The sequence below is a fragment of the Colobus angolensis genome, unplaced genomic scaffold, assembly GCF_000951035.1.
Source record: "Colobus angolensis palliatus isolate OR3802 unplaced genomic scaffold, Cang.pa_1.0 Scaffold369, whole genome shotgun sequence".
Classification (NCBI taxonomy): Eukaryota; Metazoa; Chordata; class Mammalia; order Primates; family Cercopithecidae; genus Colobus; species Colobus angolensis.
The window spans coordinates 2,418,259-2,439,002 of NW_012117032.1; positions in this window are offsets into that span (position 1 = coordinate 2,418,259).

Sequence of the window (20,744 nt, forward strand, 5' to 3'; positions counted from 1 at the left end):
CAGAATGTTCATGCTCAAGGCTGACTGGCTTGGCAACTGGGTTGTTAATCAGAATTAACTAATGTCAAGTCTCTATCTGCCCTATTACTTTGACCATTTACAGATGCTGTGCATTTTCCCCATAGTCCATTAATTTGAATACATGATCACACTCCATTCTGTTGTATTCAATTACGGTGGTTGCTTGGTATAGGTTTAAGAGGGAGGGGGCAGGGCTGCACTAGGGTGAGGCAGGCAAGGCGCCTAGGGTGGAACATTTTAGGGGGCGCTCACTCCTTTAGGGGTCTCCCTTGCCTCACCCCATCCTGGCACTGGGAGGGGAAAGATTTGAGTGTGTGTGAGCATGTGTTAGTCTTGACTGTAACTAGATCAAAAGTAAGATCAGATACACATCGCTGGTTTTCCCAACAGTTGCCAAAGCAATTTTCTCGACATAGTGCTCGGTAAATACGGCATATGCCAAAGCATAAAATAATCCATATTACAAGGTGATACCTTATCTTTCCAGTGAGAAGACCTAACAAACAAAGCACAATACGATTTAGGCCAATTTGAAGATGTAAACTTTTGTAGATGTAGATGTGAAGTGTTCACTTTACATGTGATTCACCTTCATTGTACAACAGGTTTTAAATCTTGTTTTTCTAGTTGCCTTTTAAAAAAACCAATTATATCAGGCGACCTGTATAAGAATCTAAAACTAGCAGTTTCTGGCCTGGTGCAGTGGCTCACACTTGTAATCCTAGTACTTTAGGAGGCCAAGGCAGGCTGATCACGTGAGGTCAGGAGTTCGAGACCAGCCTGGCCAACATGGCGAAACCCCATCTCCACTAAAAATACAAAAATCAGCTAGGCATGGTGGCGGGTGCTTGTAATCTCAGCTATTCAGGAGGCTGATGCAGGAGAAACACTTGAACCTGGGAGGCGGAGGTTGTAGTGAGCTGAGATGGCGCCACTGCATGCCAGCCTGGGTGACAGAATGAGATGTTGTCTCAAAAAATAAAATAAATAAATAAATAAAGTAAAATAAAACTAACAGGTTCCTCATATTACAATCGGGGTAGTAATAGCAGCTGATTTAGAGGGTTGCTGTGAGGATTAAAACAATTAAGGCAAATCAAAGACTTAGGACAGTTCCTGGCATATTGGGAGACCTCAGCAAAGCATTGCTATGTGTGTGCGTGTACGCTCACACGTGTAGGTGTTTCTAGCCCATGCGTCTAACCCAGGTAGAACTTTGTTGTTCAAAGCATCTGAACCTCATACTAGAAAAGGCAATGACGATGTAAATGAGGGCTACCTCTTCCTTTCTGAGGGCAAGATCTTGAGGGGAAACAACCTTCCCTTTTCTCTGGGAATATACAGTATTTATCAAGTAACCAACTGACTCCACTTGAGAAGACCTGCATTCAAATCTCAGTGGGAGGTTCTAGAGAGATAAGCTGTATTGAGGCTGAGGAAAAGGCAGTTGGGAGACAAAGCCCCCAAAATAACAATGACCGATTCTCTGTGCACATAGGACTTCCTTGAATTTTTCATGCCTTTGGAGAGCTTTTTCCCCCTTTTCTTACTTTTCCCTCAAATAAAGAGCCGGTTTCTCATCTCATTACCATCTCCACTTTACTCTTCAAGACTGACTCGATACATCTAATTCAACGGGATTTATTTGAGAAGCTTAGGAACTAATTTATTCCATTGATTCTTACAGCTTGCCCACTACCCAGGGATTCTGGGCACATACAAATGATCTGCTTGAGATTGGCAAACAAGAACTGGTGATAGATGAAGAGTAAGCAAACAGTCTAAAAACATTAGTCAAAAGGACCCTTCCTTTCTAGAAATGCTTGGTTAAGCAAGTTGGTCTTATAATTTTCTTGGATCTGGGCATTTAGGCTCACACTGCTTGTCTTTTTACTGACATGCACAAGAGAAGTGTTGCTAAGCCCCAGGGTAAGAGTGGAGTAATCAGAGAGGAGCCTCGTGGGGCAGTGTGAGGGCAACCGGAGGCCAGGGGCACCTGCCACCCGCCCTGCAAAGGTCTGGGCTCTTCCCCTGGAGGGCTGTTTTGTGATTCAATAAGGGAAAGGCACTGGGGCAGATGATTGTGTGTCCTCCAAAGGTCTCTAGTAGTTTCAACCTGGATTCAAGGAGAAAAAGGGAAAGATGCTAGTCCGCACTAAAGAGAGGCCAGGAAGGAACAAAACTCTTCCCTTGTTGAAGGGAACCAGAGTTGAAGATCGTCTGAAGATTCCCATTTGGGAGAAAAGCACTAATACTGAAACAATAGAAATAAAACCAGAATGCTGTTTTTGGTCCTCCTTTTAAGTCCTTCCTGGGCTGAGGAGACCTTGGGGATACCATACTGTTCCTGTCACTTGCTGTCAGTCTTTGAGCAGGCCACCTAGCTCTCTGGGCCTCCATTTTCTTATATGAAAGATGTGAGGTCGCCCTGCAGTAGAAGTTTTCAAGGATGTTCCCGGAGAGCCCTAGGAGCCACCAGTGAATGAACGACTAGGGAAGGCTGTGGCCACTCCAGCCAATCCAGCATACATTTTGTCTGGGAAAAGCAGTTCTACTGGAAAAAGGAAATGTGAAAATCACTCCTCTTGGTTGATTTCTAAGGTGCTTTCCAGTTCTACTATACTTTTTCTCTAGCCAGTCTTTTCCCACGAATTTGTTTAACTAGTTTGGATCCAAATGTGGATTTGGGCAGCTTCTCTCAAAGGGATTCTGGAAACAAACTGCTAACATACCCTTCTTTAAGGTCATTCCCTCTACCAGGTGGGTCAGAGGCCTTTTGTTTTCTTCACAGTCAAAGTTCGATGGGATAAACTGGCTGATTTTTTAAAAGGCAGCCTCAGAACAATGAGGCTTTGAATGGGCCTCTCAACCCAAAGTGCTCTCTAAATGGAAAATATTATTACAGCAGGACTAATCCCTTTTTATAGCAATAAACGCAGACCCAGTCATGTAAATACATTGGCAGAATCAGCCAGATTTAACTCTCTGAATGGAAAATGTTTTTCAACAAGTAGGTCCGGGAGCAACAAATAAATGATGTGCTTAGCAAGAGGGGAAGATGTGACCTTGGCCTTTTGAATGCACTCATATATGGGATGCAGGAGAATGGAGACACCAAACAAAATTAGTGTATATTAATGTGCCAAACAACAGCACACTTCTCATGATGTCAGAGAAGCCTAAAAGCAAATTAAGCCTAAATAGGGCACCAGATGCTTTTTGGTTTTCTTAGTGATGGAGACAGATCTTCACAGCCCTATTAGCCTTTCCAGTTAAAGCAGAAATTTTACCCAAGCAGCAGAGAGGAGGTGAAGGCCTCCTGTCAAGCACCTCATAAATTCTCATTCACTGTGCCAGAGCCATGTGTCTGTGCAAGTGGATTCACTGTTTATTTAAAAAGCAAACCAGAGGCACTCCTGCATTTCTTCCCATTTGCCAGGCCATTTGTGTCTAGATCAATAACTCTGAGACTCCTACAGTCTGCTAAAAGTTTCACCTGTCTTTAAAATTTTTCATTCCCATGACTGATAGCATATTGTTGAGCAAACTTTTATTTTCTGGGGATGCATAAGTAGGAAAATTGTGGGGAGGGGAGGTTTGTTTATTTGTTTGTTTTTGACACAGGGTCTTGCTCTGTCACCCAGGCTGGAGTGCAGTGGTCCAAACACAGCTCATCAATCCATGGGATCCAGTAATCCTCCCACTTCAGCCTCCCATGTAGCTGGGACTACAGGTGTATGCCACCACACCTGGCTAATTTTTTTATTTTTTGTAGAGACGAAGTCTCACTGTGTATGTTGCCCAGATTGGTCTCAAACTCCTGACCGCAAATGACCCTCCTGCCTTGGCCTTCCAGAGTGCTGGGATTACAGGTGTGAGCCCCACCACACCTGGCCAGGAAATTGTTTTGAGCTGATTATTCCATGGAGTGATGGTGGAAGGAAACCTGGACCACAGTAAGCAGATTTGGGTCTAACTCATACTTTTCAGTTTGCTATCTGTATTAACCTTGGGAAAAATGAGTTCATCCCTCTGAACCTCAGTTTCTTCATCTGCCAAATGGAGATGATAAAACCTATTCTTTTTGTCTGTCATAATTACTCTGGACATCAAGAAATATAATGAAGCCCGCAAAAATGCTTCAAAAAGCTGAAAAGTATAACATAGGTTAATGAAATGCTTCCCTTAATAGCGAATGCTCATTAAATGCCTGTTAAATGAATGACTATAAAGACCAATAAAAGAAGCACTGTCTTTGTTTATTTTTCTTTTATTTCTTTATGGCCACTGCCCTGATTTCGATGTTCATCAGAAATTTCCAATCTCCTCCTGACTAATGGCCTTGTCTTCTGCTCTGTCTCTACCACTGGCTCTTTACTAAAGCTTGTACGTTCCTTCAAAGACCACAGATTTCTGAGGATGCCCCTCTCCTCATTAAACCCTTTCCTGGCTCCCTGTCGTCAATAAGACCAGGGTCCAGGTAGCTTAGCATAACAACACCCAGGTTCCTTATGAAACTCCTCCTACCTATATACCCCTCCAGTCTATTCCTAAGCTCCCACAGCGTTAAACTATTTTAAATGTTCCCTGGATGCATTCATTCATATGCTGTTTCTCCCTGCCTGTCAGTCTGGTCTGACTGGGAAAGTCTTTCAATTTTCAAAATCTAGCACAGATGTCATATGCACCAGGAAGCTTTCCTGACCCTACAAGAGAGACCTCAGCTGTCTCTCCTCTGTGTTCCCTGGTACGTTAAGGATTTGTATTCTCATGCTTATCATCTTAGCATTCATTGGCTTATGTGTCTCTGTCCACTCCTAGATTGTGATCTGCCTGTAAAGAGGGATAGAATCTTAGTTACATTTTTTCCTTCTGTCCACACCACCTTGTGTAGTCCTTGGTTATCAGAAAAGCTGATGCTCTCAGGGGCCATTGAAAGGCAAGTCAGGATTTCTGCACCTACATTGAATGGCTGCAGCTTATTCCACTTGGATTCCTTTTTGTTTGCTTGTTTTTGTTTTTTGAGACAAGGGCTGACTGTTGCCCAGGCTGGAGTGCAGTGGTGCAAACACAGCTTATCACAGCCTTGAGCCCCTGGGCTCAAGTGATCCTCCTGCCTCAACCTCATGAGTAGCTGGGATCATAGGCCCCCACCACTATACCCAGATACTTTTTAGATTTTTTTGTAGAGACAGAGTCTCACTATGTTGCCCAGGCTGGTCTTGAACTCAGGGGTTCAAGTGATCCTCCCACCTCGGCCTCCCAAAGTGCTGGGATTACAGGTGTGAGCCACCACACCAGGCTGGATTCTCCCTCCCCCACCTTCCTTCTTCTGTTTCTCCCTACCTCTTTTCCTTCTTTCTTTCCAAATATTTTTGTCAACTTCTCTAGTGAGAGTTGTCCCTGTGAGCCTGCTGTGTAGTGTCCTCTGTTTTGAACTTTCAGTGTGAAGGCTGAAGATGAGGCCACTGTATGTCTTATGGGGAAATGTGCATGGGCCTGGGTAGCTCTTATCTTTACCATTAACAATCCTTTATAAATCATTAGTCTCTGCAAATTGTCTGGATTAACTAAAAAGGACTAATTTAAATAAATTGTCTAGAGTACTTAAATATATTTACATATTTATAAAGATCAATAGTTCTCTATCCTGTAACCAGTCCCTGAAATGGAATGAAATTACTAAAAGTTTTCTGAATAAATACGTACTACCATGTACATGTATATGCATGTTATGTATGACATTGGCTATTAGAATTATTATTTATCCTAGTTTTTCAGATGAGGGTGCTAAGGCACAGAAAGGTTAAATAACTTTCCTAGGGCCTTATAGGTAGCTAATGGTGGCAAGGTTAAAATCCAAGCTGTCTGAAAATCATAGATTTCGATAAATCAATATCCTTTCCTTTTCAGAGAATTAAAGCTTTGAACGATGTATACTCAGTCAGTTTTAATGCCAAAAGCATTATTCCTTTTGTATGTATTTACAACTAAAATAAGAAAAAGGTTAAGGAAATATGGGGGAAAAGAACAATATTTTTAAAAAGTGGGATACATGCTACAACACGGATGACCTTGAAAACATGCTGAGTGAAACAGGCCAGGCACAGAAGGACAAATCTTGAATGATTACACTTCTATGATGTTCCTAGTATAGGCAAATTCGTAGAGATAGAAAGTAGGATAGAGGTTACCAGGGACTAGGGGAGGGGAAATAGGGAGTTACTGTGTAGTGGTTACCAAGTTTCTGTTTGGAATGATGAAAAAGTTCTGGAAATTGATGGTAGTGATGGTTGCACAGCACTGTGAATATACTTAATGCTACTGATTTGGCACTAGCACTCAAAAATGGTGAAAATGGAAAATATTATTTCTATTTTTCCACAATAAAAAAAATTAAAATAGGCTGGGCGCGGTGGCTCACGCCTGCAATCCCAGCACTTTCGGAGGTTGAGGCGGGTGGATCATCTGAGGTCAGGAGTTCGAGAGCAGCCTGGCCAACATGGTGAAACTCCATTTCTACTAAAAATACAAAAATTAGCCGGGTGTGATGGCATACGCCTGTAATCCCAGCTATGCCAGACGCTGAGGTGGGAGAATAGATGGAACCTGGGAGACAGAGGTTGCAATAAACTGAGATTGTGCCACACACTCCAGGCTGGGCGACAGAGTGAGAATCCATCTCAAAAAAAAAAAAAAAATTAAGATAAAAAGCAAATGAGGAGGAATGCTAAGGAATGCTAGCAGTTTTGTAAGACTAAAGCTTCCTCCTGAGGCAGCCAAAGAGATGGGAAGTGTAATAGAGACCCTGACACTTGCTGTCAGCAAACAGAGTTCTGACACTTGCTCTCAGCAAACAGAGTTTAATTAATCAGGGCAAGGCCTTTTTCACCAGCTCTTACCAGTGCACCAAAGGCTCAGAACAATTACTGTTGACAGAGCAAAATCATGTGGCAGGGAGAAAAATATCTTAAGTTTCCTCTTTAAAATTTGGGAATTATCCAGAGTAAATGCACTGTGTCTATATCAGGGTAAGCGAGGTTAAATATATTCTGCGTACACTAAAACCGAAGTCATTTGAAATGCAAAGTGTTGGATGAGAGAAAAAGCTGCTCATTTAGCTGACCTGGGTCAGAGCTGCAAAGCAGTCATCCCATCCAGCCAGAAACTGTGTTTCATTTGACGTACAAACGTGTTTCTCTTAGTGGCCAATACTTTAAAATCTGGCTATTTCTTACAAATATTTGGATTTCTAACTTTTCTTGAAAAATCAGAAGATGCATGTTACCAGTATCCTAGAGTGGGTATTGGTTCTTCCCCATCTGCCCTGGATGTGCAGAATTAATATTTCTATCCTATTCTTAGTCTCATTCATTTATGTTCTCTGGTTGGCCTCTGTGGCCATTTGAGTTCCCTATATCAGATTTAAGTCTTACCTTTCCCTTTCTGTTTTAACACATTTTTTGTAGAGATGGAGTTCTCGCTTTGCTGCCCAGGCTGGTCTCGAACTCCTGGCCTCAAGCAATCCTCCTGCCTTGGCCTCCCAAGGTGTTAGCATTACAGGCATGAGCCCCTGCGCCTGGCCTTCCCTTTCCTTTATCTCACCTCCTCAGTAAAACTTTTCCGTCTTTCAACTTTCTTCCTTCGTGTCTCTTCATTCCTGTAGTAGTTATTATGTCTATACCATTCTTGGTTCTTATCACATATTATTTTTTTATAATGTAATGTAGGCATGCCAGAAAGTTCCATATTTTCTAAAAAAGAAAATTTAATTATTTTGCCTCACTCTCTATTTCTGTTTCTAAAGACAGTCAATGAATATATCTGTCTCATGACCCCAGCTAGACTGTAAGACCCTCAAGTGCATAGACCATACCTTAAGACATGTTTTTTTTTTTTTTTTTTTTCCACCAAGCATAGGTTGAGTTGTTGTCAATAATAAATCAATAGGTTTGGGAGTGTCTTTAAGAACAAATATGACTCATGAGTGCAGACTGGCTAGATTATCCATGGCTGGAGCATAGATGAAGAAATGGACTTCATCTCTTGGGAAGTCAAGGCATTTTCCATATCTGATGGAATTAAATTATCATGTCTCATCCTTTTCCCAATACCTGTCCTTGTTTAAAGGGCAGAAAGTATGATGGACTCATGCAAGTTCATCCTTCAGTCCTGGGGGAGGAATTCATGGCTTCTGGATTGGCTTGATTATTTTTGCACAAGGAGACTCTCCCTAAGATGATAAAGGCATTTTTACCAAAAGAAGATAGCAGCTGTGTAAGTTCATGCTATGGCATTTTCAGTGAATCAATGTTTAATTATGATTATAACTCTGTAACTGATACAACTTATGTGTTAGGAAGAATGGTGGTTTGGAGATGAAGAAGGGAGGCTATGACAAACAGAAATCTTAAGAGAGGGTAAATAAAGTTCATTGTTATTGAAAAGTCACAGTAATTTATATTAATAGGAAAAACATTCTTGAAATTTAAAGAAAAAATGTGAAACTAAATAAAATGTTTCAAAAATTGAATTCCAACATCTTGACCCTGTGTGGTTTAATACTCTCTAGTAAAGTCAAATACAGGGAATCCTTGCTTTGCATGGCCCCAATTAGTGTGATTTTGCATAAATTTTTTTTCACTTAAAATATTTTTTAGTCCTCATGTGTGGAAGGCACTGTGGGGAGTGAGATAAGATGGGGTTATGGTGTAAATTTTGCCCCCAAAGGAAGGAATTTTAGAATGAAGAAAGGAGATGGGGAATATACAAAGGGATTATAATATAAGTTAAATATGATTTTCTTTAACGATAAGAATTAATATTTACTCTCAGCTACGTGCCAGGCTCTGGGCTAAATACTTTCCACAATTTAACTTATTTAACTTTCACAACCACTGGGTACCTCCTTTTTCAAAACAAACAAACATAAGATGTGACTTAAAGATGGTAAATGATTTGTCCAAGGTAACACAGCTAGAAAGCTGTGCTCTTAACCATTGTGCCCTGTTGACTTGTCTAAATGTGATAAATATCAAGACAAAGGTGTAACTGGAAGGCAAGAGTCTGCTTCTACTTAGGAGAAGGGAAATTAAGGGAGGCTTCTTGGAGGAAGTGGCCTCACTAGTGGCATTTGACTCTACTATATGCAGAATTACTTGGATTTAGGGAGAGGACATTCAAAGAGGTTTTAGTATAAACAGAGGCAGGGTGCTAAAAAAACTTAAGAGTGCATTTAGGGAGGACAAGAAGTTTGTGCTTGGCTGGAATTGGAGGATAAAAAAGGTACAAATAAGCTTAGAAGGAAAATTTGAGGTAAGATCACACAAGAAGGCTTAAATGCCAGGCAAAATAGTTTGAACTTTGTTGAAATCAATCAATAGTACCTACTGAAACTTTTGAGCAGAGAGGTGGAATGAGGAAAGGCTGTGTCTTGCAATGAATACGCTGGCCAACTATGCAAAGGGTGGATTTGATCAGGACAGTCTGGTCAGAGAGACCAATTAGGAGTCCTGAAAAGGGCATTGGCAGTGAAATGGAAAGGCATGAAATGAGAGGCAGAATGGATGGCATTTGTGATGACTGTGGCCGGGGAGGGTCCGAGAAAAGGGAGGGTGGAATAAAAGATAACCTGGTGAGAAGTCTAGATAATTCTGTATTTTCTTCCAATTTACACTTTGTTTCTGCTTTAACATTTATCTTTGATCCCCAGACAGAAGTCAAATCAGAATTTTATTGCAGAATTCTTTTGTGAGATTCAGTGAATGCCAATGGAACAAAGCTACTTAAATTATGAGTTGTAAAGCTTCACGTCTCTTTTCCCAGTGAAAATCTCATTAGCCTACCATTTGAAAAGTAGCACATGCAAATCTGACTTTGTTTGGCTTGTACAATTTGATCCCCTTAAAGTGATAGTTTTTTAGGAGTGTGGCAGGTAGCCTGAAATTTCAATTAGATAAGCTGGAGGTTTACCTGTTGGAAGAGAGAGATATTATCTTTCTGTTGCTAGGTGATGGGTCTCTGAAGCAATAGTTCAGTCTTAAAGGAACAGGGCTGTTTTTAAGTTCCTTTTCTTCTGAAAACAAAGATCAATTTAAAACTAACCCCAAATGCTCTGCTTGAGTTGTACACAGAATAAGACAGCCTGCCTGCTGTAGATCCACCAAACCTTCCATCTGCCCCAAGTTTTCATGGACAAGCCTCCTTTACTGTAACTATAGGGGATGGGCAACAATAATAATGACTAGGATTAATGCTGGGAGCCATCCTCATTGCTTTGTATGCATTGTTGCTTCCTAATTTTACGATATAGGTACTATTTTTTCTTCCCCTTAACAATAGTGTGACAGTTAATTTTGTGTGTTGACTTGGCTAGACTATGGTACCCAGCTGTTTTGTCAAACACAGTCTACATATCGCTGAGAAGGTATTTTGTGGATGCGATTGACATTTAAATTAGTACACTTTGAGTAAAGCAAATTACTCTCCATCATGAGGGTGGGCCTCATCCAACCAGTTGAATTGAATCTTAAGAGCAAAGATGGAGGTTCCTTGAGGAAGCAGAAACTTTCCTCAACACTGTAACATAGAAATCCTGCCTTGAGTTTCCAGCATGCTGCCCTATGGAACTCAAATTCAAGACTTGCAACATCAACTCTTGTCCTCCCTTCTCACCTGCCAGACTGTCCTGCAGATTTCAGACTTGCCAGCTCCCACAACTGTGTGAGCCAATTTTTAAAAAGACATCAATCTCTTTTTCTCTCTCTCCATTTCTTTTTTTCTCTCTAGAGCTATCTGTATCTCTATCTACCTACTTATCTATCTACTATTAGTTCTGTTTCTCTGACGATCCCTGACTAATACAGATGAAGAAACTGAGGCCTGCACAGGCCATTTTGTTCAAGGAAACACAGCTAAAAAATGGCAGAAGCAGTACCTGAAGGGATTCTGTTTGCAAGAGCCTAGTCTCCTAACAGCTAGACTAAGCTACTTCGTGCACACGGATAGAGAGTGACTAGTGGCAATTATATTCTATATCCAAAGCCCAGATAAGGAACATTTATTAAGGGAATTTTAAGTTCTAAACAAGGAGATGTAGATACTAGAAGAGACTCTGCTGACCTTCTTCACCTGATTACGCCTCTTCTTGTCTTTGAGGCAGGAGCACCAACCTAAGTCTGCCCAGGAGATTTAGTTGCCTCTTTTCCCTGAGCTGCTTATTTGACCCAGTTCCCATGGATTCTGCACCTCCAATTCCCTACAAATGGTTCTAACAGTGACTTTTGGCTGAAGAAAGAAGACAGTTTGTATTTGAGTCCTGGCATGGGGATATTCACAATAGTATCACAAATATATTTATCTTCTTTTAAAACACAGTGGCTTGGTCTCCTTGGAGATCAGGGCTATATATACAATTTATAAAGCCATTTTAAGATAGGAAAGCCTAGGCTTCTGAGGTGGAACTAGTATGGTCTAGGGTATGCAGGGGGTGTGCCCCTTCAGATCCTGGAACTGCATGAAAGATGGTGATCGTGAAAGGTACCATCTTCCCTGGACTATATTCACCAGGAACAATGAGAACTCAGTGTATATGGGGCCCAGGACCAAACTGGGAACTTCTCCTATAAAAGAGCAATTTCTGGGGAATTCGCCCCTAAAAATCTATACCCTAGCAATGGGATTCTGGGATAAATTGTTTGTGCATATGGCCACGATAATTTCCTTTTCTGTCCTCGGGTAGCACCCTCCCACACTAACTCTGGATTTGGCCACATGAGTTGTTTTGATTGATGGTATAATAGCAAACACGACGCAATCGGAAACTAGAAAAGTAGTCCCACTGAATGTTAGGATCTGCTCTTTCTTTCTGTTTTTTTTTTGGAACCTTTAGACTGCTATGTGAAGAATCCCAGGCTAGCCTACTGGAAGATAACAGGCCATATGGACCTTCATGATAAAAACCTTTAAAAAAACTGGGTATAGAAGGAACATACCTCAAAATAATAAAGTCATATATGACAGACCCACAGCTAATATTACGCTGAATGGGGAGAAACTGAAAGCCTTTTCTCTAAGATCTAGAACAAAACATGGATGCTTACTTCCACCGCTGTTATTCAACATAGTAGTGCAAGTCCTAGGTAGAGTGATCAGACAAGAGAAAGAAATAAAAGGCATCCACATGGGAAAGGAAGACATCAAATTACCCTTGTTTGCAGATGATATAATCTGATACTTAGAAAAACCTAAAAAGTCTACAAAAAACTAATACAACTGATTTTTTAAAAAATGTAGTTAAGTTGCAGGAGGATACAAAATCAACATACAAAAGTTATTAGCATTTCTATATGCCAACGGTGAACAATGCGAAAAAGAAATTTTAAAAGTAATCCCGTTTACAATAGCTACAAAAATCAAACATCTAGATCTCTATAATGAAAACTGTAAAATGCCAGTGAAAGAAATTAAAGAGGACACCAAAAAATGGAAAAATATTTCACATTCATAAATTAGAAGAATCAATATTGTTAAAATGGCCACACTACCCAAAGCAAACTACTGATCCAATGCAGTCCCTATCAAAATACCAATGACATTCTTCACAGAACTAGAAAAAAAAATCCCAAAATTTAGGATTTGTTTCTGCATTCTCTATTCTCTATAGCCAAAACTATCCTAAGCAAAAAGAACAAAACTGGAAAAATCATACTACTTAACTTCAAATTATACTACAGAGCTATAGTAACCAAAACAGCATGATACTGGCATAAAAACAGATACATAGGCCAATGGAAAGAATAGAGAACCTAGAAACAAATCCATACACCTACAGTGAACTCATTTTCAACAAAGGTGCCTCAAGAACATACACTGGGGAAAAGACAGTCTCTTCAATAAATAGTGCTGGGAAAACAGGATATACATACACAGAAGAATGAAAGTAGACCACTATCTCTCGGCATATACAAAAATCAAATCAAAATGGATTATAGAGTTAAATCTAAGATTTCATACTGTGAAACTACTGCAAGGAAACATTGGAGAAAATCTCCAGGACATTGGTCTGTGCAAATATTTCCTGAGCAGTACCCCACAAACATGGGCAACCAAAGGAAAAATGGACAAATGGGATCACATCAAGTTAAAAAGCTACTGCACAGTAAATGAACCAATCAATAAAGTGAAAAGACAACCCACAGAATAGGAGAAAATATTTGGAAACTACCCATCTGACTAGGGATTAATAACCAGAATATATAAGGAACTCAAACAACTCTGTAGGGAAAATCTAATAATCTGATCAAAAAAGGGGCAAAAGATTTGAATAGACATTACTCAAAAGACGTACAAATGGGAAACAGGCATTTGAAAAGGTGATCAACATCACTGATCATTAGAGAAATGCAAATCAAAACTACAATGACATAGCATCTCACCCCAGTTAAAATGGCTTATATCCAAAAGACGGGCAATAACAAATGCTGGTGAAGATGTGAAAAAAAGGGAACCCTTGTATGCTGTTGGTGGAAATGTAAAGTAGTATAACCACTATGGAGACAGTTGGTGGTGCCTCAAAAACTTAAAAATAGAGCGACCACAAGATCCAACAATACCACTGCCGAGTACATACCTAAAAGAAAAGAATCAGTATATGGAAGAGATATCTACATTCCCATGTTTGTTAGAGCAAACTATTCATAATAGCCAAGATTTTGAAGCAAACTAGGCATTCATCAACAGATGAATGGATAAAGAAAATGTGGTACAGATATACAATGGAGTACTATTCAACCATAAAAGGAACATCCTGTCATTTGCAAAACATGGATGGAACTGGAGATCATTCTATTAGTGACATAAACCAGGCACAGAAAGACAAACATCACATGTTTTCACTTATTTGTGGGATCTAAAAATCAAAACAATTGAACTCATGGACATAGAGAGTAGAAGAATGGTTACCAGAGGCTGGGAAGGGTAGTGGGTGGTTGGGGAAATGTGGAGATGGTTAATGAGCACACACAAAAAATAGAAGAATGAATAAGACCAACTATTTGATAGCACAACAGGGTAACTATAGTCAATAATAACTTAACTGTACATTTAAAAGTAACTGAAAGAGTGTAACTGAGTTGTTTGTAACACAAAGGATAACTGCTTGAGGGGATGGATACCCCATTTTCCATGATGTGATTATTCTGCATTGCATGCCTGTATCAAAACATCTCATGTACCCCATAAATATATACATCTACTATATGCCCACAAAAATTAAACATCAAAAAAATTTTTAAAGATGCCATCTGGAGCAGAAGTGATTCATCTCAGTGGAGGACCCTGGACCAATCAGCCTGCCAACTGCCAGTAATCTGAGTGAGGCCATCTCACCAGATTGGCCATAATGCATGGGAGTGCTGGACAGATTTAGCTTAGCCATTCCAGAAGAAAATCCCTGCCGACCCACAGAATTTCAAGCTAAATCAAATGTTGTTTATTTTCTTCATTTAAGAGATACTTGTTATGCAGCAAAAGCTAACTGATAGATACCACTGCCCTTCATTAAATGGATACCATTTCTGTTTTGGAAACTCAGCAAGTTTCTAAAACAGATGTCTATCAACTTAAACAGACCCAAGATACCCACAAGCTGTTAACCTTAAGAAAAGAACTTGAGTTTATTTCCTTTCTATACTTTATATAATTTATGATTTATACTTAATCCAATTGTTACAGCACACCAATATCAACGCATATTACTTTTTCCAAAGCAAAACTTCAACAATTAAGAATATTTCATAGCAATTTTTGGAGTTTCTCTTTTATCTTGATGTTGGTATTATAAAAGGACATAGCAACGTCAGTATTGATGACATTTACAATTGAGATAATATTTACATTTTCAAAAATATCCAACTGCTGTTAGACAATTCTAACAGTATTTTGATAAATAGATATAAATATATATTCTAATATGTTATCAGAATAAAAGTTTTATAAGAGCAGCCCTCTTGCCTGTTTGAGTCATTGCTTATCCATAGCACCTAGAATCTGGAGCAGAGTAGATGTTCAGTAAGTATTTGTTTAATGAATAAATATTATGGACCCAAATGACTTGGTTAAGTGTGTAGCTCCTTTAGGGTACTATAGAACATTTTAAAGCTTTTTCTTTTATTTATCAAATGGACGGATTGCTGCCTTCACACTGCTTAAACACACGCATACATACATACATACATGCAAATGCTGATTGCTCGTTCCCACTCCAAACCAAATGAATCATAATTTCTGAGTCTGGGGTCTGTGCATCAGAATTTTTTTAATGTTCCCTAGAGGTTTCTAATATGCAGCTAGGTTTGTGAAGGATTGCCTTAAAGGTACTGTAGCTTTTCTGGCTAATGGAGTAGCCCCTTGTTGGCAAATGGGTAAAGTAGTTTGATTTGGCTTTAAAATGTCTATTGGATGTTGAATGGAAATGATGGATAGAAGCGTTACAGGCCTAGAAGTGTGCTAATGTCTGAAAACAGGGAAGCACTAATCAGCAAATCATTAATCACAACTGTGCTTACACGGAATCTTCTAAGAAGGAGCACCGGTGAAATCAGCGATCTGCTTACTGTGTGACAGCCTCTGCTGCCTGTCTGTGCAAGACAATGGGCCTGAATTTAGCAACTATGTGCACAATGTGTTCAAGGGGACAGCCCCCGCCCGTTCCCATATGTTTATAGTCAGATAGCCTAAGGGTTGGCTTTGGGTCCTAATTACGGTGACATCTGAGCATCCTTCAAGATAAACTGCAGGCAGGATTCTAATTAATGAGCTCATTTCATCTGAAGCAAAAAGTCCACATACTGCACAAGAGAGACACATATCCATCAAGTATGAGTGAGGTTTGGGGCCCATAGAATGTGTTCTATTCATGTCATTTAACATCTTTTATCAGTGGCTCTCAGAGCACTTTATAAACATTAACTCTCACTGCACTCTTAGGAAAGTTACTGATAATGTGGGAAAGCTCTAGCCTTGGGTCACCCCAGGAGATCCAGCTACTACTGCTCCAGATCCTTCAAGAGTTGCTCACAGCCCAGCCTGGGGGAGGCAGGAGGAAGGAATGAGCAGTGCTTGGTAGGGAAAGAGAAAGTGTGGAAAGTGGTAATTCTGGTCCATGTTCTGACTCAACATTGGCAAATCTCAGACTTCAGCATCTCCACTGAGAAATAGGATGATGTCTCTTCTTCCCAATTTCAAGGGATTGTTCCAAGGTGGGGACTCTGCCTCTCTTAGGGGGTCCACTTGCTCCTTCAAGCCCTCAACTGTGGTTTCCTCCCAGGCAACCCAGTACCAGTGAGGAGTGTGAGAGTTAGTCTGACTAGGTTCAGGTTGTAGCTCTGTGGCCTCAGGCTAATGAGTCAACTTGTCTGGGCTGCAGACCCCGCTCCACACCACACCCCCAAATGAGGTTGATCCTATGACTCATCACACAGGGCTGTTGTGAAGATTAAGGTAAAGGAGAGTTAGGATTCTGCCTGTGCCTTAAACTCTATGCCAACTGTTTAAGACACTGTCAGGAACATAGTTCTCCATAAATGTGACTGTTATTGCTGCTAAGATTTCTCCTTATCCTTGGCCTATGACAGAGGTAGGGAGACCAGTTAGGAGACCATTACAGAATCCAGGGAAGATGGCACGGAGGCCTAGTTTGGAAAAACTGGTAGATCTGAGAGCTATGTGAGATACAGAGCATTGGTTAGGCTGCCATTTAATCCATGGTGGAGGCTTCAGGGTCTCCCTTTGGGCTTCTGCTTCTGTCCTTTCTAGGGAATCCCTGTTGTATTTCTTTCCTAAGGCTGTTGTAACCACAGACTAGGGGGCTTAGAACAATAGAAATTTGTGGCCTCACAGCTCTGGAGGCCAGAACTCTGAAATCAAGGCTCCCTCTAAGATCCCAGGAGAGAATCTGTCCCATACTTCTCTTCTAGCTTCTGGTCGCTTCTGACTATCCTTACATTCCTTGGGTTGGAACTGTATTCCTCCAGTCCCTGCCGCCATCTTCACATGGTCTTCCCTGTGTGCCTCTGGGTCCAAATTTCTATTAAAATGTACATAAATTAGTCCAAATTTATGAAGACACCAGTCATTGGGTTAGACCCACCCTACTCTAGCATAACCTCACCTTTATTTGATTATATCGGCAAGACTCTCTCTCCAAATAAGGTTACATTCACAGGACTTAGGGATTAGTACTTGAACATCTTTTTCAGGGTCACAGCTCAACCTGCCTATAATACCCTTTAAGAATGCCAGTCACGGCTGGGTGCAGTGGTTCACACCTATAATCCCAACAGTTTGCTAGGCTGAAGAAGGCGGATCACCTGAGATTGGGAGTTAGAGACCAGCCTGACCAACATGGAGAAACTGTCTCTACTAAAAAATATATAAAAATTAGCTGGGCCTGGTGGCGCATGCCTATAATCCCAGCTACTTGGGAGGCTGAGGCAGGAGGATCGCTTGAATCCAGGAGGTGGAGGCTGTGGTGAGCTGAGATCGCCATTGCACTCCAGCCTGGGCAACAAGAGCAAAACTCCGACTCAAAAAAAAAAAAAAAGAAAGAAAGAAAAGAAAAAGAAAAAAAAAAGAATGCCAGTCACAGCAAAAACAATTCAGTAGCCAATGGCATGGTTTTGCTTTCATGAATTGTATTGCCAGCACCCACTAGATGCCTCCTTTGCCCCAGGTAGGCTGGGAAGGTGGGTCTTGGCAGGTAGGATGATGCCACCCTCCTTGGGGATACACTCCTTCTGGGTGAGCCCCAAGTGTTTGAGCATCAAAGAGACTCTGGAAACTTGGATCAGCCTCTCACAGGCTTTGCAGGAGGCAACAGGGTATGTCCTTAACCAGCTCTCACAGGCAAGCATCAGCCAACAGTTTCTTGCTAGTTTGTCACAGCTTTGGGGCATTAAAACTGATGCTTTATCGCCTAACAGCAGATGTTATTCCTGGGGCTTCTAGAAGTAACATCACATTCACCAATATTAAACATACACTTTTACAACAAACTCAATTCAAATGCTTCAAAAGCAGACTTCCAAGAGCATACACAACAGCAGGATTACTACATTACCCCTAAACATTTCTTTACTACAAATACATGTCAATTCTTTTGAATATTCAAGTCCTGTTTCTTAAAACACAGATCTGACCACCATTAAAACATTTGCTTTTTACATACAATTCAGCTTATCAATGGCCTACCAGATAGGCAGAGCTTATACATTTTCTTCTCAGGGGCACTGGCCTACCTGAGGATTCTCTCATGCCTCAGAAGAGGTATAATCAGTGTGATTATAACTGACAGGAAGTGGGCATGAGAGAGGGGGCGAAGTAAAAGATGAGGTGGACTTTCTGGTTTGGGTAATTTATGGCATATTTGCCATTTCAACGGATGGCATATTGAAGAGGAGTTGGTATGCCTGTGGAAGTATGTTGAAAAAACAGTTTTTCCTCTGCTCTCATGCCAAAGTGTGGGGAAGGGGAGTTCCCTAACACACCAAGCAAGCAATCAGTTCTTTTATTTTCTATTTTTATTACTTTATTTTATTTTTCCATAAGTTATTGGGGTACAGGTGGTATTTGGTTACATGAGTAAGTTCTTTAGTGGTGACTTGTGAGATTTTGGTGCACCCATCACCCAAGCAGTATACAGTGCATCATATTTGTAGTCTTTTTTTTTTTTTTTTGAGATGGAGTCTCACTCTGTCACCCAGGCTGGAGTGCAGTGGCGCGATCTAGGCTCACTGCAACCTCCACCTTCTGGGTTCAAGTAATTCTCCTGCCTCATCCTCCTGAGTAGCTGGGACTACAGGCGTGTACCACCACGCCTGGTTAATTTTGTGTGTGTGTGTTTAGTAGAGATAGGGTTTCACCGTGTTAGCCAGCATGGTCTTGATCTCCTGACCTCGTGTTCCGCCCATGTTGGCCTTCCAAAGTGTTGGGATTACAGGTGTGAGCCACCTTGCTCAGCCCGTATTTGTAGCCTTTTATCCCTCATTCCCCTCCCACTCTTCCCCCCAAGTCCCCAAAGTCCATTTTATTATTTTTATGCCTTTGCATCAGCTTAGCTCCCACATATCAGTGAAAACATACAATGTTTGGTTTTCCATTCCTGAGTTGCTTCACTTAGACTAATAGTATCCAATCTCACCCAGGTCACTGTAAATGCTGTTAATTCATTCCAGTTTACGGCTGAGTAGTATTCCATCATATATGTGTGTGTGTGTGTGTATGTGTATGTGTGCGTGTATATATATATGCCACAGTTTCTTTATCCACTCGTTGATTGATGGGCATTCGGGTTAGTTCCACGATTCTGCAATGGTGAATTGTGCTGCTATAAATATGCGTGTGCAAGTATCTTGTTCATATAATGACTTCTTTTCCTCTGGGTAGATACCCGGTAGTGGGATTGCTGGATCACATGGTAGTTCTACTTTTAGTTTTTTAAGGAATCTCCACACTGTTTTCCACAGCGGTTGTACTAGTTTACATTCCCACCAGCAGTGTAGAGTGTTCCCTGTTCACCGCATCCACGTCAGCATCTACTGTTTTTTAATTTTTTGATTATGGCCATTCTTGCAGGAGTAAGGTGGTATCACATTGTGGTTATGATTGGAAGCAATCAACTCTGCAGGGAATACCAGCTGGATGTCCTCCAATTCAATTCTGACACTGTCTACCTGGAGATAGTGTCAGATACCTCAGGTTGAGGGCTCAGTCCCACGAGACTGCCCCCAACTTCCAACGCCTATCACAAATCCCAGGTGCTTCTTACCAACCAACTGTAAATTGAGGTTCCTAAAATCTCCTTTTTGGGGTTGATTAATTTTCTAGAGCAACTCACAGAACTCAGGGAAACAGTTACTGGCTTACTATAAAGGACGTTACAGAGAACACACATGAAGAGACGCATAGGGCAAGGAATGGCGAAGGGACTCAGAGCTTCCATGCCTCCAGATGTTCAGCTGTCCAGATGCTCTCTCTATATAACCCGTCTGCTTGGGTCTTCTATGGAGATTTCGCTGGATAGGCATGATTGAAGATGGAACAACTGTTATTGGACGGAAAGGGTAGGAGCTAATACTAATGGACTGTGTCGGGGAAACCCAGCAAGGCCTGTTCAGATTCTTCTTAGCCTCTTAGTGCAGTGTTCCTCCTGCAGGGGATAGGGCAGGATCTCTTCTGAAATGAGGGTCTCATGACCTACAATCAGAACAGGTAGGTCAGAGAATTTATGACCAATTTCGAGACAAAACTGCAGGGGAAATTAGAGCGTATTTTTAGATTCTATGACCTGCCTTGGGGAGGAAAATAAAAGCAGGTGAAAGGAGGGCAGGAAAAAAATCAGGGAGAGAGAGAGTCGGCTTTTTAAGGCCTACTTCTGAGGCCTAAAGCACCCCAACATTATGGTAAAAGACTGTCTTTCACCTTTATCACTCTGAAATTGCTTTGGAACCAAGGACAAAAGGCCAAATACCTGAACAAAAGATATGCTTATTTATTGTTTTGGTTACTTAGGAAATAACAAGGATGATGAGAGTTAGAAGCCAGGAACCCTGAAGGAAAACTTGTGTATATCTATATATACACACACACACACACGCACACATATATATACACACACACATATATATACACACACACACATATACACACACATATACACACACACA